This window comes from Bufo bufo, chromosome 2, assembly GCF_905171765.1.
Source record: "Bufo bufo chromosome 2, aBufBuf1.1, whole genome shotgun sequence".
NCBI classification, from domain to species: Eukaryota; Metazoa; Chordata; class Amphibia; order Anura; family Bufonidae; genus Bufo; species Bufo bufo.
Genome location: NC_053390.1, coordinates 399,670,235 through 399,693,234, shown reverse-complemented (window position 1 = coordinate 399,693,234; position 23,000 = coordinate 399,670,235). Strand labels below are relative to the sequence as shown.

The following is a 23,000-nucleotide window of genomic DNA, read 5'->3' as shown; positions in this document are numbered from 1 at the left end:
AATGTTTTTTTTTGTGATTTCTTCATTGACACAATTATTCAACCCCTTAACCACTTACCGTCACGCTAACGCCGAAAGGCGTCATTTCTGCGGCGCTCCCAGGTCACACTAACGCCGATTGGCGTCATCTCGCGTGAGCCGAGATTTCCTGTGAACGCGCGCACACAGGCGCGCGCGTTCACAGGATCGGAAGGTAAGCGAGTGGATCTCCAGCCTGCCAGCGGCGATCGTTCGCTGGCAGGCTGGAGATGTGATTTTTTTAACCCCTAACAGGTATATTAGACGCTGTTTTGATAACAGCGTCTAATATACCTGCTACCTGGTCCTCTGGTGGTCCCCTTTGTTTGGATCGACCACCAGAGGACACAGGTAGCTTAGTAAAGTAGCACCAAGCACCACTACACTACACTACACCCCCCCCCGTCACTTATTAACCCCTTATTAGCCCCTGATCACCCCATATAGACTCCCTGATCACCCCCCTGTCATTGATTACCCCCCTGTCATTGATCAACCCCCTGTAAAGCTCCATTCAGACGTCCGCATGATTTTTACGGATCCACTGATAGATGGATCGGATCCGCAAAACGCATCCGGACGTCTGAATGAAGCCTTACAGGGGCGTGATCAATGACTGTGGTGATCACCCCATATAGACTCCCTGATCACCCCCCTGTCATTGATTACCCCCCTGTCATTGATTACCCCCCTGTAAAGCTCCATTCAGACGTCCGCATGATTTTTACGGATCCACTGATAGATGGATCGGATCCGCAAAATGCATCCGGACGTCTGAATGAAGCCTTACAGGGGCATGATCAATGACTTTGGTGATCACCCCATATAGACTCCCTGATCACCCCCCTGTAAAGCTCCATTCAGACGTCCGCATGATTTTTACGGATCCACTGATAGATGGATCGGATCCGCAAAACGCATCCGGACGTCTGAATGAAGCCTTACAGGGGCGTGATCAATGACTGTGGTGATCACCCCATATAGACTCCCTGATCACCCCCCTGTCATTGATTACCCCCCTGTCATTGATTACCCCCCTGTAAAGCTCCATTCAGACGTCCGCATGATTTTTACGGATCCACTGATAGATGGATCGGATCCGCAAAATGCATCCGGACGTCTGAATGAAGCCTTACAGGGGCATGATCAATGACTTTGGTGATCACCCCATATAGACTCCCTGATCACCCCCCTGTAAAGCTCCATTCAGATGTCCGCATGATTTTTACGGATGCACTGATAGATGGATCGGATCCGCAAAACGCATCCGGACGTCTGAATGAAGCCTTACAGGGGGGTGATCAATGACTGTGGTGATCACCCCATATAGACTCCCTGATCACCCCCCTGTCATTGATTACCCCCCTGTCATTGATCACCCCCCTGTAAAGCTCCATTCAGATGTCCGCATGATTTTTACGGATGCACTGAAAGATGGATCGGATCCGCAAAACGCATCCGGACGTCTGAATGAAGCCTTACAGGGGCATGGTCAATGACTGTGGTGATCACCCCATATAGACTCCCTGATCACACCCCTGTCATTGATCACCCCCCCTGTCATTGATCACCCCCCCTGTCATTGATTACCCCCCTGTAAAGCTCCATTCAGATGTCCGCATGATTTTTACGGATCCACTGATAGATGGATCGGATCCGCAAAACGCATACGGACGTCTGAATGAAGCCTTACAGGGGCATGATCAATGACTGTGGTGATCACCCCATATAGACTCCCTGATCACCCCCCTGTCATTGATTACCCCCCTGTCATTGATCACCCCCCTGTAAAGCTCCATTCAGACGTCCGCATGATTTTTACGGATCCACTGATAGATGGATCGGATCCGCAAAACACATACAGGCGTCTCCCTGGAGCCTTCCAGGGGGGGTGATCACCCCATATAGACTCCCTGATCACCCCCCTGTCATTGATCACCCCCCCTGTCAGGCTGCATTCAGATGTCTGTATGATTTTTACGGATCCACGGATACATGGATCGGATCCGCAAAACACATACGGACATCTGAATGGAGCCTTATAGGGGGGTGATCAATGACAGTGGGGTGATCACCCCATATAGACTCCCTGATCACCCCCCTGTCATTGATCACCCCCCTGTCATTGATCACCCCCCTGTCATTGATCACCCCCCTGTAAGGCTCCATTCAGACATTTTTTTGGCCCAAGTTAGCGGAATTTTTTTATTTTTTTCTTACAAAGTCTCATATTCCACTAACTTGTGTCAAAAAATAAAATCGCACATGAACTCACCATACCCCTCACGGAATCCAAATGCGTAAAATTTTTTAGACATTTATATTCCAGACTTCTTCTCACGCTTTAGGGCTCCTAGAATGCCAGGGCAGTATAAATACCCCACATGTGACCCCATTTCGGAAAGAAGACACCCCAAGGTATTCGCGGAGGGGCATATTGAGTCCATGAAAGATTGAAATTTTTGTCCCAAGTTAGCGGAAAGGGAGACTTTGTGAGAAAAAAATAAAAAATATAAATTTCCGCTAACTTGTGCCAAAAAAAAAAATTTCTATGAACTCGCCATGCCCCTCATTGAATACCTTGGGGTGTCTTCTTTCCAAAATGGGGTCACATGTGGGGTATTTATACTGCCCTGGCATTCTAGGGGCCCCAAAGCGTAAGAAGAAGTCTGGTATCCAAATGTCTAAAAATGCCCTCCTAAAAGGAATTTGGGCACCTTTGCGCATCTAGGCTGCAAAAAAGTGTCACACATCTGGTATCGCCGTACTCAGGAGAAGTTGGGGAATGTGTTTTGGTGTGTCATTTTACATATACCCATGCTGGGTGAGAGAAATATCTTGGTCAAATGCCAACTTTGTATAAAAAAATGGGAAAAGTTGTCTTTTGCCAAGATATTTCTCTCACCCAGCATGGGTATATGTAAAATGACACCCCAAAACACATTCCCCAACTTCTCCTGAGTACGGAGATACCAGATGTGTGACACTTTTTTGCAGCCTAGGTGGGCAAAGGGGCCCATATTCCAAAGAGCACCTTTCGGATTTCACAGGTCATTTACCTACTTACCACACATTAGGGCCCCTGGAAAATGCCAGAGCAGTATAACTACCCCACAAGTGACCACATTTTGGAAAGAAGACACCCCAAGGTATTCCGTGAGGGGCATGGCGAGTTCCTAGAATTTTTTATTTTTTGTCACAAGTTAGTGGAAAATGATGATTTTTTTTTTTTTTTTTTTTCCTTACAAAGTCTCATATTCCACTAACTTGTGACAAAAAATAAAAACTTCCATGAACTCACTATGCCCATCAGCGAATACCTTGGGGTCTCTTCTTTCCAAAATGGGGTCACTTGTGGGGTAGTTATACTGCCCTGGCATTCTAGGGGCCCAAATGTGTGGTAAGGAGTTTGAAATCAAATTCTGTAAAAAATGACCAGTGAAATCCGAAAGGTGCTCTTTGGAATATGGGCCCCTTTGCCCACCTAGGCTGCAAAAAAGTGTCACACATCTGGTATCTCTGTATTCAGGGGAAGTTGAGGAATGTGTTTTGGGGTGTCTTTTTACATATACCCATGCTGGGTGAGATAAATATCTTGGTCAAATGCCAACTTTGTATAAAAAAATGGGAAAAGTTGTCTTTTGCCAAGATATTTCTCTCACCCAGCATAGGTATATGTAAAATGACACCCCAAAACACATTCCCCAACTTCTCCTGAGTACGGAGATACCAGATGTGTAACACTTTTTTGCAGCCTAGGTGGGCAAAGGGGCCCATATTCCAAAGAGCACCTTTCGGATTTCACAGGTCATTTACCTACTTACCACACATTAGGGCCCCTGGAAAATGCCAGGGCAGTATAACTACCCCACAAATGACCCCATTTTGGAAAGAAGACACCCCAAGGTATTCCGTGAGGGGCATGGCGAGTTCCTAGAATTTTTTATTTTTTGTCACAAGTTAGTGGAAAATGATGATTTTTTTTTTTTTTTTTCATACAAAGTCTCATATTCCACTAACTTGTGACAAAAAATAAAAACTTCCATGAACTCACTATGCCCATCAGCGAATACCTTGGGGTCTCTTCTTTCCAAAATGGGGTCACTTGTGGGGTAGTTATACTGCCCTGGCATTCTAGGGGCCCAAATGTGTGGTAAGGAGTTTGAAATCAAATTCAGTAAAAAATGACCAGTGAAATCCGAAAGGTGCTCTTTGGAATATGGGCCCCTTTGCCCACCTAGGCTGCAAAAAAGTGTCACACATCTGGTATCTCCGTACTCAGGAGAAGTTGGGGAATGTGTTTTGGGGTGTCATTTTACATATACCCATGCTGGGTGAGAGAAATATCTTGGCAAATGACAACTTTTCCCATTTTTTTATACAAAGTTGGCATTTGACCAAGATATTTATCTCACCCAGCATGGGTATATGTAAAAAGACACCCAAAAACACATTCCTCAACTTCTTCTGAATACAGAGATACCAGATGTGTGACACTTTTTTGCAGCCTAGGTGGGCAAAGGGGCCCATATTCCAAAGAGCACCTTTCGGATTTCACAGGTCATTTTTTACAGAATTTGATTTCAAACTCCTTACCACACATTTGGGCCCCTAGAATGCCAGGGCAGTAGAACTACCCCACAAGTGACCCCATTTTGGAAAGAAGAGACCCCAAGGTATTTCGTGATGGGCATAGTGAGTTCATAGAACTTTTTATTTTTTGTCACAAGTTAGTGGAATATGAGACTTTGTAAGAAAAAAAAAAAAAAAAATCATCATTTTCCGCTAACTTGTGACAAAAAATAAAAAGTTCTATGAACTCACTATGCCCATCAGCGAATACCTTAGGGTGTGTACTTTCCGAAATGGGGTCATTTGTGGGGTGTTTGTACTGTCTGGCCATTGTAGAACCTCAGGAAACATGACAGGTGCTCAGAAAGTCAGAGCTGCTTCAAAAAGCGGAAATTCACATTTTTGTACCATAGTTTGTAAACGCTATAACTTTTACCCAAACCATTTTTTTTTTACTCAAACATTTTTTTTTTATCAAAGACATGTAGAACAATAAATTTAGAGCAAAATTTATATATGGATCTCGTTTTTTTTGCAAAATTTTACAACTGAAAGTGAAAAATGTCATTTTTTTGCAAAAAAATCGTTAAATTTCGATTAATAACAAAAAAAGTAAAAATGTCAGCAGCAATGAAATACCACCAAATGAAAGCTCTATTAGTGAGAAGAAAAGGAGGTAAAATTCATTTGGGTGGTAAGTTGCATGACCGAGCAATAAACCGCTAAAGTTGTGGAGTGCCGATTTGTAAAAAAGGGCCTGGTCTTTAGGGGGGTATAAACCTGTGGTCCTTAAGTGGTTAAAGACTACCACTCTTAAGAACAGAGGTTCATTCAAGTGTTTTCAATCAGGTATTGAAAACACCTGTGGATGTCAAGGAGCAGCAATCAAGCATAATAAGCACCAATTAGGCAGATTTAAAAGGACTGTGATACTCAGCTCCTTCTAGACATTTACTGGTGTGTTTACAAACATGGTGAAGTCAAGAGAATGGTCCAGGAAGACAAGAGAAGAGGTGATTTCTCTTCACAGGAAGGGCAATGGCTATAAGAAGATTGCAAAGATGTTAAACATACCAAGAGACACCATAGGAAGCATCATTCGCAAATTCAAGGCAAAGGGCACTACCTGGTCGTGGCAGAAAGAAGATGCTGACTTCGACTGCTGTGCGCTACCTGAAGCGCAAAGTGGAGAAAAGTCCCCGTGTGACTGCTGAGGAACTGAAAAAAGATTTTTCACATGTGGGTATTGAAGTTTCAGCTCAGAAAATAAGGCGCACACTGCGTAATGAAGGCCTCCATGCCAGAACTCCCAGGCGAACCCCCTTGCTGTCTCCAAAGAATAAGAAGAGTCGACTGCAGTATGCCAAAAGTCATGTGGACAAACCACAAAAGTGATAGTGTTCTGTGGACTGATGAAACAAAATTAGAACTGTTTGGGCCCATGGATCAACGCTATGTTTGGAGGAGGAAGAACAAGGCCTATGAAGAAAAGAACACCTTGCCTACTGTGAAGCATGGCGGGGGGTCAATCATGCTTTGGGGCTGTTTTGCTTCTACAGGTACAGGGAAGCTTCAGCGTGTGCAAGGTACCATGAATTCTCTTCAGTACCAGGAGATATTGGATGAAAATGTGATGCAGTCCGTCACAAACCTGAGGCTTGGGAGACGTTGGACCTTTCAACAGGACAATGATCCCAAGCATACCAACAAGTCCACTAGAGCATGGTTGCAGATTAAAGGCTGGAACATTTTGAAGTGGCCATCGCAGTCACCAGACTTAAATCCGATTGAGAACCTCTGGTGGGACTTAAAGAATGAAAGCGACGGAATGGGGCGCAGCCATAATGGAGTGCGAATTGACTTGGGGGGAAGACCGTAGGACAGTAAGGGGTTAATGTTGTGGGGTAGGGGTGGGCCTAAGGGAGGAAGGGGAGGACGTGCAGTTTGGCGGGCAGTATATGTAGGCTGGTGGAGGGGCGTCAGTCAGTGGCTGGCATAGTGAAGCGCGTTTGCAGGGCCAAGATGTCGTCGCTGGAAGAGTTATTGGAGGCGGTTAGGGCGGCTGTACAGGTACATGGTGCGGCCCGTTTACAAGAGACCATGCAGTCGGTCCTGAACCCCCCGTCTGCGACTGGTGAGGCGGTGCGTTCCGGCCGGGCTAGGCGCTCTGTTCCCCCTGAACGCCTGAGCCCTGAGACGACTCCGAGAATGCGTCGGCGAATGCGGAGCCCTATCAGGAACCCTCCGCTGCAGCCTGCGATGCCTGTGGCTGATTCGGCTCGCAGACGCAGCGGGAGGACGGCGAGGAGAGATGGCAGGACGGCGGGAGAGGGACGGTCTGGTGCGGGTCCCGTCTCCCGGCCTATGAGAGGAAGAAGGCAGGCGCGTGCGGCTGTCTCCCCGCGAGAGGCTGTGCGGGAGAGACGAGTCGGGTCTGACTTACCTGCAGGCGGCGGCGGTGTTGCTGCGGCCGGGTCGCTTCACGGCCTGGGCCTCTTGGATGACGGGGTGAGGAGTTTGCCTGCGTCGCGGTCAGTCTCCGCTGATCGGCGACGTCATCAGGGAGGGCCTGAGGCGCAGAGCGATGGTGCTGGGAAGGGAAGCGCGTCGCGACCCCTGGCGGTGGGTCGGCGACATGGCGCCTTATCAAGAGCTGCGGTGGTGGATGAGCCCCCTGAACGGCTGCATGGGACCGCGGCTCACAGTGCCGGTGCTGTGGAGCCAGCTTTACCGGGAGTCGCCGGGATGAGAGGTGTGCGGCCAGGAGTGAGGGCCTCTTCTTCACAAGGGGCTGCGGACGTTGGCCCTTTGCAACAGGAGTCAGAAGAGGAGTCGTTCCAGTTGGAGGAAGGCGAAGTTGATCCGGGAGAAGAGTCTGCGGCTGGCGGTATGGACGACGCTGGGCCATCTGGAGGTGACGTCTCGTGCGTGGTATCAGAAGGGAGGTCTGCGGCTGCCGGCGACACCGTCCGGGGACGGCCAGGTGAGAGAGCGGCGTGTCAAATGCATGTTGGGGGGGTTGGGAATTCAGGGTTACATAGTGGGGGGGGTTCTGAAGCTTTGGTGAGCGATGTATTATCGGGTATGCTTGCTTTGTTATCACGGTTGGGCACGGGTGCAGTGGGGAATCCGGCGGCTGTGTGGTCTCCTGCGGCTGATTTGGCGGTGGTTCCAGGGGCGGCGCAGGGTTTACTGAGTGAGAGTGGGGGTGCGGTGGCCGGTGGCCAGGCCTGTGGTTCTGGGCGGGTAGCTGGGGAAAAAGGTGATGTGGTTGACGGTGTTAGGTTGGCGGATTCAGCAAAAGGTGAGATTTATGTATGTTTCGAGGGGCCGCTGGGGGCTCATTTGAAGCCGGAGGTCAGGGAGAAGATATGGAAGGATGAATATGTGGAGATCTTCTCTATGCTCCCTTTGGAAAAATTTAATTTGGATAGGGGTAAGCTGGATGAGAGTAAGAAGGAGGAGGAAGAAAGGAGGAGGTTTAGGTTGATTCCGCGCACTTTTCAGAATTGGTTGCAGGCTTTTGCAATTTTGGCCAGCGTCATTGGGGAAAAGACGCCAGAGCACTGCTCGGCTCTTTTCTGCTATATGGATGCTATTGGGGAGGCTCATCGGACGTATGGGGGTGTGGCTTGGCTTAGGTACGACGAGCAGTTTCCGGCAGCGGAAGGCGGTCAGGCCTAGCATTCGTTGGGACCATAAGGATATTGGTCTGTGGATGCGGTTGATGGCGGCACCTCGAGGTGGGGGGTCTCAGCCCTTTCGTGGAGCGACCGGGGGTGCCTCGGCTGCAGAGTCTCAGGTTGGGGGAAAAAAGGGTTATTGCTGGCAATTCAATGAAGGACATTGCCGGTTCTTGTCCGACTGCAGGTTTAAGCATGAGTGCTCCGGTTGCGGAGGTTCCCATAGCCTGTCCCGGTGTTTCCGGAGGGGGAAAGGTAAGGGATCCGAGGTTATGCAAAAGAGGGGTGACACCGGTGAGGGTGGAAGAGATGGAGCCGTATTTAAGGATGTACCCAAATAGGGAGGCGGCTCGGTTGTTGTTGGAGGGGTTTACCGCGGGGTTTGTTATCCCGTGTAGTTTGGTTGGGACGCGGGTTGCTTCTCGGAATTTGATTTCAGCTTTGCGCTATCCTGATGTGGTGAGGGATAAAATTGTGAAGGAGGTTGCGGCTGGCAGAGTTGTAGGCCCCTTTTCAGAGTGTCCTTTGCCGGAATTATGGGTATCCCCATTGGGTTTGGTTCCTAAGAAGGAGCCCAATAAGTTCAGGCTCATTCATCATTTGTCCTATCCGCTTGGTGGGTCTGTGAATGATGGGATAGCGGACGAGTTATGCTCAGTGTCATACACGTCTTTTGATGAGGCAGTGCGGTGGGTACGGCGTTTCGGGCAGGGCGCCCTGCTTGCTAAGACTGATATTGAGGCTGCTTTTCGATTGTTGCCCATTCACCCTGACAGTTTGCATTTGCTTGGTTTTCAGTGGGATGGTTGTTTTTATGTTGATTGTTGTTTGCCGATGGGGTGCGCGATCTCGTGCTCCTTGTTTGAGTCGTTTAGTTGTTTTTTAGAATGGGTGGTGAAACAGGAGGCGGGATGGAGCTCGGTTTTGCACTACCTGGATGATTTTTTGTTTCTTGGTCCGGCTGGATCTAGGGTGTGCGCAGTGCTGCTGCATACGATGGAGAGGGTTGCGGCGCGTTTTGGAATTCCGTTGGCGGCGGATAAGACGGAAGGCCCTGCCACGGTCATTAAGTTCTTAGGTATTGAAATTGACAGTTTGGCTGTGGAGTGTCGTTTCCCTGAGGATAAGGTGCGTGATCTCTTGCAGGAGGTCGTGTTTTTGAGGAAGGCTAGGAAGGTGCAACTTAAGCGGGTTCAATCAGTTTTGGGAAAATTGAATTTTGCTTGTCGCATCTTGCCAATGGGGCGGGTTTTTTGCCGTCGCTTGGCGTTAGCCACTGCGGGCATTACTGCGCCTTTTCATTATTTACGGTTGCCAGGGGCTGTGAAGGATGATTTGGTGGTGTGGGAGAATTTTTTGTTGGATTATAATGGTAGGTCGGTGTGGATGGAAGCGGTGGTTAGCAATGTGGATTTGGAGTTGTTTTCGGATGCGTCTGGTTCTTGTGGATATGGTGTATTTTGTAGGGGACAATGGAGTGCAGGTGGTTGGCCGGCAGAATGGAGGCAGGCTGGTTTACTTTCAAACTTGGTGTTGTTGGAACTTTTTCCTATTGTCTTGGCCACTGAGTTGTGGGGGGACTGGCTTAGGAATCGGCGGGTGCGTTTTTACTGCGATAACATGGGAGTTGTGCAAGCAATTAATAGTCAGTCGGCTAATTCACCGCCTGTGTTGAATTTGCTGAGGTACTTGGTGCTGAGGGGTTTGCGATTGAATGCTTGTTTTGTGGCGGAGCATGTCCCGGGAGTGGATAACTCATTGGCTGATTCCGTTTCTCGTTTTCAGTGGGAGCGTTTCCGCGGCTTGGCGCCGGGTGCCGAAATTCGGGGGTTGCCCTGTCCTCAGTGGCTCTGGAGCGTGGCCTTGGGGTGTCAGCGGGCCTGATTAGGCGGTCACTTAGTAACGGTACGTGGGCTGCTTATTCTTCGGTGTGGTCTTTGTGGGAGGAATTGATTGAGCAAGTTGGGGGTTGTAGCTCGCTGGAGGATTTTCGAACGTTATTGGTTTTCTGGTTAGGAACGTTTTATGCGGCAGGTTTATCTTTTTCAGTGGCGTCAAAGAGGTTAGCGGCTGTCGCCTTTTGGTTGCGGTTGCGAGGTATGGCCGATGTGTCTAAGTGTTTTATGGTACGGCAGGCGTTGAAGGGATACCGCCGTTGCGGGGTACGGAGGGACAATCGCAGGCCGGTTTCATTTGCGGTGTTGCAGAAGTTATGGGCAGAGGCGGGATCGGTGTGTATGTCGGCATTTGAAGTGTGTTTGTTTAGGGCGGCTTTTTCTCTGGCATTTTTTGGAGCGTTTCGCATCTCAGAGTTGGTGGCAGCGAGTCGCACGAGCACTGGGGGGTTGTTATGGGAAGATGTTGGTTTGGTGGATGGTGTTTTGCGGTGTTGCATTCGCAGGTCAAAGACGGACCAGGAGGGTAAAGGGGTTGTTTTATGGCTGAGGCCGTTGGGAGGGTCGGTGCTTTGTCCTGTGCGTTGTGTGGAGGATTTCTTGGAGGTGCGGCCGAGTGGGAAGGGGACGTTGTTGATTCATCAGGATGGGTCGCGGTTGTCTCGTTTCCAATTTGTCGCTGTTTTCAGGAAGTGCTTGGTGGCTGCTGGTTTGCCCGCTATGGAATACGCTTCTCACTCTTTTCGGATAGGGGCCGCGACAGAGGCGGCTAGGTGGGGCCTAGGTGAGGAGGTCATTTGGCGTATAGGACGTTGGGAGTCGGATTGTTTTCGGTCATATATCCGGCCCCATTTGCTGTGAATGTCTGGTGAGGGCTCTGAGGGGAGGGATGTTGCTAAAGTATCTGACAGTCTTGGATGTGTTTTAATTGTGTTTGTTTTGTTGCAGGGTCGGCTCCTTGTTTGACTTGGATTTTTGAGCATTCGTATGTTCATTGGGGTGCCTTGCGAGCGGACGTTAGGCGGAACGGACGCCAGTTGGGTTTTTCGGCGGAGGACATGCGGATTAGGTGGATTGGTTTGCGGGGGCTTCTTTGGGGGAGAGTTTTGCCGGAGATCTATTTGAATGTGCAGTTGGATCGGCCGCCGGACGTGTTGGTTCTTCATGTCGGCGGGAATGATTTGGGGGTCCGTCGGTCCCGGGATGTGATCCGGGATATTAAGTTGGATGTGTTGCGTTTGCTGGCGGATTTTCCTGAGATTTTGCTGGTTTGGTCGGAGGTGGTGGCGAGAAGTAGTTGGAGGTTCGGCAGGTCGGTGGAGCGGATTAACAAGGCGCGGGCGAAATTGAATAAGGAGGTGGGGCGCTTTGTTCGCAGGCAAGGTGGTATAGTGGTGCGCCATCGGGAATTGGAGGCGGCGTCGCCTCAGTTCTTGAGAGCGGATGGTGTGCACCTTAATGATGTCGGTATTGACATGTGGGCTTTGAGCATTCAGGAGGGTTTGGAGACGGCCCTGAGGGTTTGGCGGGACGCCCACAGGTGAGGTGTCACCGGTGGTCTTCTCGTGGCTGATTGTTAGGGGATCCTGGGGGAGCGATTCAATGGTTAAGAGATGCGGGACATGTTGGAGCCTGCATCTCATGTGGTTTCTGAATGCCGAGGATGGGGGCTCCTGTTTGGGCTAAAAGGCCTACAGGAGGAGATACTTGGTTACTTCAAGCAGTTGGTGCTCTTGGGTCGGTGAGTGCGGCCGAGGGTAAGCTTGAAGTACAAGGTGAGACGGTTAAGGAAGATGGCGCTGGTTTGGGTTGCCCTCCAGGATCCTTTTGTTACTGTGCAGTGGGTCATAACATTGAAGGTTGTGTTAATGTGTCGGTTGTTATTATTATTGTCATTATTATTGTTATTATTTATTATTATTATATGTGGATAATAAAGTTCGGCCATCACGGTCAATTTCTCCAATCAAGTCGGTGTCGGTGTGGTTTATTGAAGGGGCAGGTTAGTGGTACGGACTGAGGAGATTCTTCCATCCTATTAAGTCATGAAAGCGACGGAATGGGGCGCAGCCATAATGGAGTGCGAATTGACTTGGGGGGAAGACCGTAGGACAGTAAGGGGTTAATGTTGTGGGGTAGGGGTGGGCCTAAGGGAGGAAGGGGAGGACGTGCAGTTTGGCGGGCAGTATATGTAGGCTGGAGGAGGGGCGTCAGTCAGTGGCTGGCATAGTGAAGCGCGTTTCCCACCCTCCCACCCTATTTTAGGTGGTTATTGGATGGCGTATGGTGGGGCTGATTGTTAGAGGATCCTGGGGGAGCGATTCAATGGTTAAGAGATGCGGGACATGTTGGAGCCTGCATCTCATGTGGTTTCTGAATGCCGAGGATAGGGGCTCCTGTTTGGGCTAAAAGGCTTACAGGAGGAGATACTTGGTTAATTCAAGCAGTTGGTGCTCTTGGGTCGGTGAGTGCGGCCGAGGGTAAGCTTGAAGTACAAGGTGAGACGGTTAAGGAAGATGGCGCTGGTTTGGGTTGCCCTCCAGGATCCTTTTGTTACTGTGCAGTGGGTCATAACATTGAAGGTTGTGTTAATGTGTCGGTTGTTATTATTATTGTCATTATTATTGTTATTATTTATTATTATTATTATATGTGGATAATAAAGTTCGGCCATCACGGTCAATTTCTCCAATCAAGTCGGTGTCGGTGTGGTTTATTGAAGGGGCAGGTTAGTGGTACGGACGGAGGAGATTCTTCCATCCTATTAAGTCAAGCTGTTTCAGCGCGCAAGCCTAAGAATGTGACTGAACTGGAGGCTTTTGCCCATGAAGAATGGGCGAAGATACCCGTAGATCGCTGCAAGACACTTGTGTCAAGCTATGCTTCACGTTTAAAAGCTGTTATAACTGGAAAAGGATGTTGTACTAAGTACCAAGATTGAATGTCACTTGGGGGTTGAATAAAACTGATAATGATGTGAGCACAGAAAACGTTATAAGGTTGGATAGCTCTCCAATTGGATAGCGTGGGTATTAGGAGATGGTTCCCAAACCAGATATATAGTGTAAAAGGACTCCTGTACTCCACTTTGAATTTCAGTATAAAGCTTTATTTAGTGCGGTTCCAGTCAAAAAAACGTTTTCGGCTTAATAGCCTTCTTCAGTGTAACTGGAAAGGCATACAAGGTATCACAATAAATGCGCGTACAATGATTACAATACATGTGCAAAAAAACTTACAGCATTGGATTTGTTTTAAGGAAAATCGTACACTGTATATAGTGTTACAAATAGGTGCGGAATAGACATACAGGAATAGACATACAGCACATAACATATCGATAGAATTGTGTACAGAAAGAGGAAGACGTGTCGATATGGCATGTCAAGAGAGCGTCGTCTGTCATCTGGGGATCCTGTGGGGTCACCTCCATCGGGGTAATCCATGGTGGGTAGGTGGCTTTGGTCGTGGGTTTATTCTATGGTGAATCATTCCGTGCTCAACCCAATTTGAAGTGGGGTGATAGGCAGTAATGGTGGAATTAAGGAATAAAAAGTAAAATCTGACAAGGCACAAGAGAGCGGATCCCTGTAATACGTGTACTGTGGAGGTAAAACCTGTTCATGCAATTGGCTGGTCCGGCCCCTGCAGCATCCAATTGGTAAATGTTGCAAAGGACATAAAGACATATTGGTGCTCAATCTGATATAGCGCAAATAGATAAAGCCCTATAATATGTACGTTCTAGGGTTCAAGCTAGTCTAGCCAAGTGCAAGTACAGGTACTCAACAGACATGTTCATGCAGGGTAGCAAAATAGCAACAAATATACAGGTAGAGAGGCAATTATATACATGCAATATTGATGCGGTGTAAGTCATTATCTGTCCTTACCCGGATTGTTGCCGCAAGGTGTGTAAAGCTGAGTGGGGGTGGATTCCCTCAGTGGGTGGCAGAAAACGCTGCTCTTGGTTGGGCTCTATGTCCCTAAGGCACGTGGTCCGGGAGGCTGAGGCCTGTAGTCCGGGTAGCCATGCTGTATGCTGTGTCTCCGTTCCCCTTTATGAGGAGGTTCGGCTGCGCTGCATGATTGGGGGGCGGATACTGGCTGGCCTACTTCCGGGTATGCCATGATGGCGTCCGGGGCTTTCAGTGAGGATATGCGCATGCGCGTGTCGTGTCTGGGCGGACGTTGGAGCGGCCTGTTTCTTCTATCATTGCGCATGCGTCGGGTGTTGGATCTGCCGGCTGTTTCAATATTTGCGCATGCGCCAGGTCTCTTTGCCGTGTCAGTAGCTGTCTGTGCTGGGGAGGCGATGTGGCTGGGATTCAGGAGAGTTTCTGTTATAGTTACCTATAAATGACGCTGTGGCTGGGATTTAGGAGGGTTTCTGTTATAGTTACCTATAAATGACCACCAGAAGGATGAATCTCAAAAAGGATATGATCTAGTCATCTCTTGTTAGTGAACTTGGATGAAGTTCAATATCTGCTCTAAAATCGGAATAGAGGTGTCATTAGTATTGTATCCGTTGAAAGTAATGGTCCAAGTTTGTAAAGATCAATATATATATAAAAATTCATAAAAAATTCAATATATACACAAAAAGGAGTGGTCTAGTTTTCAGTGCTCTATGCAGATAATACATGTAGTTGATTTGCATTAATACAGCCATGCAGTTGAATTGCATCAATACAGTCATATATATATTTGTGGTCCTGGCTACGGCGCGAAGCCTGATGAGTGTGACTGAACCTAACCTAGCTAAGTGGCTGGTGGTGTGCCTGTTGCCACGTGATGAGGGTAGGCCAAATAAAGGGGGCATACCCTGGGAGATGTAAGGAGAAGGGCCGGGAGGGAGGGGCGAGAGAGGACGTGCACCAGGAGAGCTGGGCGGCGGAGCTTAAGAAGCCCCCTACGCCCCTCCCACAAAAGCAGGCTGGATTTAGCCTGCTGAATTTGTGGTCCTGGCTACGGCGCGAAGCCTGATGAGTGTGACTGAACCTAACCTAGCTAAGTGGCTGGTGGTGTGCCTGTTGCCACGTGATGAGGGTAGGCCAAATAAAGGGGGCAAAAATACAAGTAGGAAAGGTTAGGAAACAAACTCTTTATTGTGGAAGATGAAACTACAGAACTAAGTCAGAGAAAGCTGCGGCGATTTCGGCTTTTGGATGCGGGATGTATTGTGAGAAACAAGAGGACTTCCAGCGACCCATTTTGCGTATGATGTGGGCCGGTACCCCATGTTTGGATGCGGCGGAGGCGGCTCCGATCCTGAAAGAATGGCCCGTGATGGCCTGGGGGTTGAACCCTAGCCCTGACGCGAGGCTGCGGATGTGTTTCACGAACTGCGAGGACGTGAGTGGCCGTGACGGGAAAGGAAGGAGAGGGCTGGCGGGAGCCCGGTTGCCCAGGGTGATTAGCAACCTGTTGAGGACGGCCACGGGACACCAGGAGTTGGAGGTAGGGAAGTATTCTATGCGCACTGGGGGCCCGATTTGTGAAGTTTTGGAGACTGGCAAGGTGAAAGTGAAATGCTCGTGACTACGGGTGAGTTGGTTTAGTGTGGGACCTGTGTTGTGAGGAGAGGTGCCGCTGAATTCCCCGGGCCGGAGAAAGCCGTAAAAGCTTAAGTAGAGGGCGGCTTTGAGAATGCAGCTTCTGAAAGGGCCAAAAGGACTGCCGTCTAGGGATGATGAGAGTTTCCTGAACAGGTCCCCTGAGACGGGTTGCCTGGAGGGAACGGGTTTGTGAGAGCTTTTTTGAATGCCCCGCAGTGTGGCTTTGATGGCGTGGGAAGAAAAGATTGGGTTGCTGTCTGGATGACGGATCATGAGGTGATGTTGGACCCCTGACAGATACGATCTGATGGTGCTGAAAGAGAGGTGCAGATCCTTGTGGCAGTATGCCAGGAAGGCCATGATGAAAGTGGTATCGCTTACGTTGCCCCTGGGGTGAAGGTGACGAAAAACCTGGAAAGCTTTCCAACCTGACTGGTAATTTCTGGTGGAGTTTTCGGACAGGGACTTGCGGATGAGATTATGAGCCATGGATAGGTGTCTGTCTAGTCCAGGATCAGGGAGCCGAAGGCCGGGGGGGGAATCCCGATTCTCTCGGCTTGTGGCATGACCTGGAAAAAAAGAGTGAGATTTAGGCGGGACAAGGCATCCGCTGCGACGTTCCTGATGCCCTGGATGTGGGTGCAAGAAACATGAAAATTGTGTTTGAGGGCAAGCCAGGTGAGTTTGCGTAGGAAGCGCATGACTTTGAGAGAGCTGGATCTGCCTTTACTGATGATGTCGACAACTGTATGATTGTCGGTGATGAAACGAACTGGCATGTTACTCCATTCTTTGCCCCAGACTTGTGCGGCTGCCACGATGGGGTACAATTCAAGGAGAGGAGAGGACTGAATGGCTTGAGGGTCTGAGTGGATTTGAGAGGGCCAGGAATCGGCGAACCACTGGTGGCCGAATAAGGCGCCGAACCCGACGGACGCGGCCGCATCGGAGTATACGGTCGGACAGGTGGGACTGTTGGTAACAATTGGAGGAGTCTTGCTGTGAAGGATCGTCCCTGTGGCATGATGCGGGTTGCGAAGTTGAGAGATCCCAGTAGTGACTGCAGGTCGCCCTTGGTCATGGATCTGGATCCTATGTGAGCGGAAATGGATGATTGAAGTCTGACTAGTTTGTCCTCTGGGAGTCTGGCTTCCATTCTGCAGGTATCTAGCGTGATACCCAGGAAGGTGAGGGCCGTATCAGGGCCATCGACCTTTGATGGCGCCACTGGGACTTGTAAGGCGGAGAAAATGCTGAGGAGACTTTCCAGTCTGTCGGGCACGTGGTTGGGGTGCTCTATCAGCAAGAAATCGTCCAGGTAGTGAATGACTCTGGGACAGTTGCCGTGGTTTACCAGGATCCAATGGAGGGCCTGGGCGAACTGATCAAAGAGCCAGGGGCTGCTCTTTGACCCGAACGTGAGGCGGGTGGCGAAGAAGTACTGGTCCCTCCATTTGATCCCGTGAAACCCCCAGAGGTGTGGTTGGATTGGCAGGAGCTTGAAAGCGTCCGAAATGTCCGCTTTTGAGAGCCAAGCGCCCACCCCAACCTGTAGGATGAGTTGGATGGCTTCATCCAGGGAAGAGTAGTGCATGGAGTATTCTTCTGATGGTATCAGGGAGTTGAGGCTCGGGACGCTGGATGCATGAGGCGCAGACAAGTCGTAGATTAAGCGTTTTTTATTGGTATTCTTCTTGCAGACCAGCCCGATAGGGCTCACCCTATAGACCTGGAAGGGAGGGGTGGGAAAAGGGCCTATGATGAAACCCTTCTGCAGCTCGACCTGCAGAAGAGAATCCACCGAGGCCGGGTCCTCTATGGCCGACATGAGATTGGGGGTCTCCCATGAATCCCGGGGCAGAGTGACAAGACCGGTGTGGAAACCTGTTGAAAAACCGGAACGCAGGAAATCAACGAAGGCGGGATCGTGGTGGGTATTGAGGAGGGAGACGAGAAGGGGGACATTAATGTCGGCTAGTCAGCTTTTGGCCGAGCGCTGGGAGCAGGAGGACTGGGGATGGGCCCGGAAGCAGGTGGAACAGATGTGGAGCGCCTTGCATTTGCTGTAGTTGCAGAAACTGGAATTAAAGTTATTGCACAACTGGTTTTTACCCAGGAACACAATTGGGCGACCTAATTTGTCCAGGAGCGGACCCGGTTTCTGGGGGGCAGAAGTGCTGGGCAACTGTTTGGGCTGGGATGAGGCGTGGGCGTTTGGGCACCAGTCGGATGCATGCAGAACTGACTGGCAGTTGGAGCAAAAGGGGGACCTGAGACCTGCAAAGTGTCTGCAGAATAGCTCCATGTCCAGAGGGGCCCAATTGGTGATATGCCGGAACTGGGTGAGGGCTGCGGCTGCCTTCGCTGAAAACGACCGGTGATAGTCGTAGAAAGCGCAACCTCCGTATTTGTGTCCGAGCTCCGTGACCCGGTATAAGTAAGCGTCCAGCTCCTCTCTTCTAGCGGGATGTGCCGAGCAGATGATGTCGCGGTAGAGGCTGAACGCGAGCACGAACTCCGGGATGGAGAGTTTTTTATTCAGGCGGGAGTCCTTGGCCTTCAGAACTACGGACACATCCCCGCATGCGATGGTCCGATTTTCCACCGTGTCGTGCGTGGAGATGAGGACCGCTGCCAGGTTCACGTCCTTGCCTGCGAGAATGTCTCTGCGCAGGTTTTCGGGGACGAAAAAGGAAGGAGCTATTTCGGGAGCCCCGGACGACCTACCTGGGGAAGATGGCTGAGAAGTGGAAGGACCAGGGGCGGGACTGGAGGGAGCAGCAGGCGAAGCGTCCCTGCTTTCGACTGCCTGGAGCCTGGTGTTGAAGTCGCCCATGGTACTGGACATGTTATTGATCGCGGCGTGTAGTTGTGTCAGTGACAACTGAATGGTTGACATGGACACCTGCTCCGTGGACTCTGTGGATGGCTCAGGAAACAATAGTCGGTATAATTCGGCCTTTCGGGCTGTGGCCGAGTGGCGGATTCCTCGCTTGTTGAGCTCGGCGATCATCTTGGGAATGGTCCATATCCGATAAGAAGAGCGACTTGCTCGCTCCGATACCGCGGACTCTACGGTTGATAGAGCGTCCTCGAGATCGGAAACGTGGGACATGTTTAGAGCTGAAAAACGAAGAGGGAGAAGACGAAAAGCTGGAGGGGAAGCGAGAGCGTCTGAAGGCGGCCGTAGGACGCGTGAACCCCGTGACGGGCGCGATTTATCAACTTACCTTACGTCACAGGAGCCGTCTATGCCGCGAAAAAATGGGGACGGGAAAACAGGGGAAGCCGAGAATGTCACTGCTTCGCCTACAAAAAACGGTATATGATGCTACGATTGGCTATGCCGGGCGGCCAGAATAGCGAATCGTGTCCGCTACTTACCTGGAAGATCGAAATAGATTTTTAAGGGAGCACTTCGCGGAGTAGCTTAGCCACCTGAAAGAACAAAACCGGACGTGTTGATATTTGGGAAAATCATGGCTGGTGCGCGACCAGCGGTTTCCCTGGGATATGACCGGGCCGGTGCCGGGAATGCCGCGTGTGACTGCAGCAGCGGCAAGCAAAGGGGTGGGAAGCACGCCATGGGGGGGAATGCATCCCGGCGAAAGTGATGGAGAATGCGACAAGGGGTCAGAGAGTGAAATGTGTGCCAGGGCGAACCTGGGTGGACGAGGTTGAGGAGCGGTTCAGGGCGTACCTTTGGAAAGACTATTGGGACAAGGCAGGGCCTGGGCGTACCAGGCCCAGGGTAGGTGAGGGAAAGCGAGGTGGGCGCACCACCTTGAAGACACATGGGTTGCGTGACCCGAGCGAAACCTAAGAGAGAGAAGGATACAGGCAGGTGATGCCGGATGGACGGAGGGAACAGGTGTGGACAAGAGACCAGAGAGAGAGGAAAGAAAAGAGAAGAGAGCAGGGCGTTCCTGCGGACAGAAAGTGGGTGTGTGAGCCGGGTTTGGGGGGGGGGGGGACAACGGGGGGGACAGATGCCGGGCGAAGACCGTACTGTCCCTCCGCTGGGCAGGGGCCAAGCACTGAAGGTACGTCAGCATGCACGGAGACTGACGCAGTTGTGGGCGAAACCTTTTACTAGAAACCATTGACAGTAAGGTGATCTCCTTTTTTTTTTTTTTTTTTTTTTTTTCCCCGGATGGAATTCAGATGTAGAGATGCATGTTCCATTCTAAAGAATGCTGGTGGCATGGTGAGGGGTTTATTGTAAAAACGCTCATAATCTCCAATAGGGATAAAAATAGTCAAATCAAACCCCAGAATGAGGTACTGCAGTATCTGACAACCTCTATATACCCCCAGATCTGCTGTATGTAAAAAGTCCAGTGAGAGTGTTGTGTTTATAGATATATATATAGATATGAGTGCGGAGATGGGGGGCGCTGCACAGATGCCCCTGCACCCCAACCCTGTCCCCGCGTGTAACAGTATTGGCAGCGGTCGGACAGAGCAGGGGTGACATGCTGGAGCCGGGCCCCCACCCGCCGATCCCCGACCCGCCGCGCGATGCGCTCCACACTGGGACGCACGGTGGGCGGAAGGGGCGGGAGTGGGGGACCGGACACCGGCTGCAGCGATGGACCCGAGGAAGGAGCTGGCCGGCGGTGCGTGGACCTGCGGTGGCACGGTAAGGGGGGGATCTGTGGGGACTCTGGGGACTGGTGTTCCGAGTGCGGAGGGCAGGAGGATGGATCGTGCCGGCGGCCCCCCCGACTTCCGCCCTGCGGTCACGTGATGTGCTCCACGCTGGGACGCACGGTGGGCGGAAGGGGCGGGAGTGGGGGACCGGACACAGGCTGCAGCGATGGACCCGAGGAAGGAGCTGGCCGAGCGGTGCGTGGACCTGCGGTGGCACGGTAAGAGGGGGATCTGTGGGGACTCTGAGCGCATGGAGGCAGGGCGGGAGCGGCAGGCGATGGAGCGGACCGGCGGGGGATGAGGTGGTGGCTGCGGGGTGGTTGGAGTGGACGCAGGGGGGGGGGATGGAAGGGACGCTGGAGGGGAGCAACTTACCAGGGTAGCGGCGGGTTCTGGCGCGCAGAAACGCCGCACGTGCGGGCAGCTTGGCCGGAAGTGAGGACTGACGGGTGCAACTCCTCCTACCAAAACGAAAAGGCGAGAGAGGACATGCACCAGGAGAGCTGGGCGGCGGAGCTTAAGAAGCCCCCTACGCCCCTCCCACAAAAGCAGGCTGGATTTAGCCTGCTGAATATATCAAATGTACATGTTGCATGTTAAATTTAAGTTGTAGACCATTGGCACCGGTGTCACCGTCGCTTGCGATTCCAAGATATTTTCTAGCAAAATTTACAGAATTTTACATTATATTGAACATATCGTCCGCCGGTAGTGTTCATATGATTAAGATAGATAACCTGTTAATTTGTGAACATTGATGAAAGGGAGGAAAGAAGGGATTTTTGTTACTGTAGGAGCTATATAAAGCTCCCTATTTCATAATCCCGGTTGAGTCCCTTGGGTTCCAGCGTTTGCAGACGGTGGATCCACATGGCTTCCCTGTTCGTGAGGAGACGTGATAGGTCTCCGCCCCTTCTGGGGACCGTTACCTGTTCCAATACTTGGAATCGCAGTTGGGCAATAGTGTGGCGTTTGGCCGCAAAATGTGCGGGAATGGGCAGGTGATTGTTTCCACATCGGATGTTGGACTTATGCTGGCATATCCTGTCCCTAATGGTCTGGGTTGTTTCGCCCACATAAGTTAGGCCGCAGGGGCATTTAATGACATAAATTACGTTGGTGGAGTCGCAGGTGAAAAAACCTTTTATAGGGATCCCTTTCCCTGTTAAAGGGTGGAAGATCTTGTCACCTTTCGTGACGTGCGAGCATTGTGCGCAATGAAGGCATGGAAATGTGCCTTTGAGCTGTGTTTGTAGGAGCAACTGTCTCGGCTTCTTGATATTGGAGCCCACATCTGCCCTTACAAGCATGTCTTTCAGGTTCTTGGGACGTCTATTGCATGGGAGGAAGGGAAGTGAGAATGCCTCGATGTGTGGATACGCCTGGTGAAGGAGGTGCCAGTGTCTGCGTAAAATGTGTTGAATCTTATGGGAGAAGGGGTGAAATGTGTGTACGAACGGTACCCTTTGGGTCTGTTTCGCCCGGACCTTCTGGCTAGGTTGTAAGCATTCTTTTATCACAGTGCTAGGGTAGCCCCTATTGAGAAAGCGTGTGGACATTTCATTTAGTCTCATTTCTTTTGTTGTCGTGTTGTCGACTATGCGGGATATCCTTTGAAATTGTGATCGTGGGAGGGATTTTTTCATGCTGGTGGGATGAAAACTGGAATAATGCAGTAAACTATTACGGTCTGTGGGTTTTGTGTAGAGGTCAGTATGTAGAACACCATCGGGTTCCTTTGAGACTATGGTGTCGAGGAAGTTGATTGATGTGCTGCTGTGGTGTAGGGTGAACTGGAGTTCAGGCCAAATGGAATTTAGGTATGTGAGGAAGTCGTGTAATGATTCTATCGTGCTGTTCCATATGCAGAAGACATCATCGATGTATCTTTTCCAGGTCGCTATGTGTTGTTGAAATTCTGTGTTCGTATAGATGTGGTCTTCCTCAAACATAGCCATGTAGCAGTTAGCGTACGGGGGCGCCATGTGTGCCCCCATCGCGGTCCCCTGTTTCTGAATGAAGAAATCGTCTTCAAACAGAAAGTAGTTTTGGGTAAGTACAAGATGTAGGAGGTCCATACATAGTGATGAAACTTCAGGTTTGGTGCCCGTTGTTTCAAGTATCATCCTTGTGCAGGGGCCATGCTAATCTTCTCTGTATCGTTCCAATTTTAGTATATGTGCTGCCGAAGCAAGATTGAGCACCAATATGTCTTTATGTCCTTTGCAACATTTACCAATTGGATGCTGCAGGGGCCGGACCAGCCAATTGCATGAACAGGTTTTACCTCCACAGTACACGTATTACAGGGATCCGCTCTCTTGTGCCTTGTCAGATTTTACTTTTTATTCCTTAATTCCACCATTACTGCCTATCACCCCACTTCAAATTGGGTTGAGCACGGAATGATTCACCATAGAATAAACCCACGACCAAAGCCACCTACCCACCATGGATTACCCCGATGGAGGTGACCCCACAGGATCCCCAGATGACAGACGACGCTCTCTTGACATGCCATATCGACACGTCTTCCTCTTTCTGTACACAATTCTATCGATATGTTATGTGCTGTATGTCTATTCCGCACCTATTTGTAACACTATATACAGTGTACG

At 50.4% G+C, this 23,000-nt stretch overlaps 1 pseudogene; it reads right to left on the bottom strand.

Moving 5' to 3' along the window:
- Positions 1 to 22,471: 22,471 nt before the first annotated feature.
- On the bottom strand, positions 22,472 to 22,586 carry LOC120992627 (annotated as a pseudogene).
- Between the last annotated feature and the right edge of the window lie 414 nt (positions 22,587 to 23,000).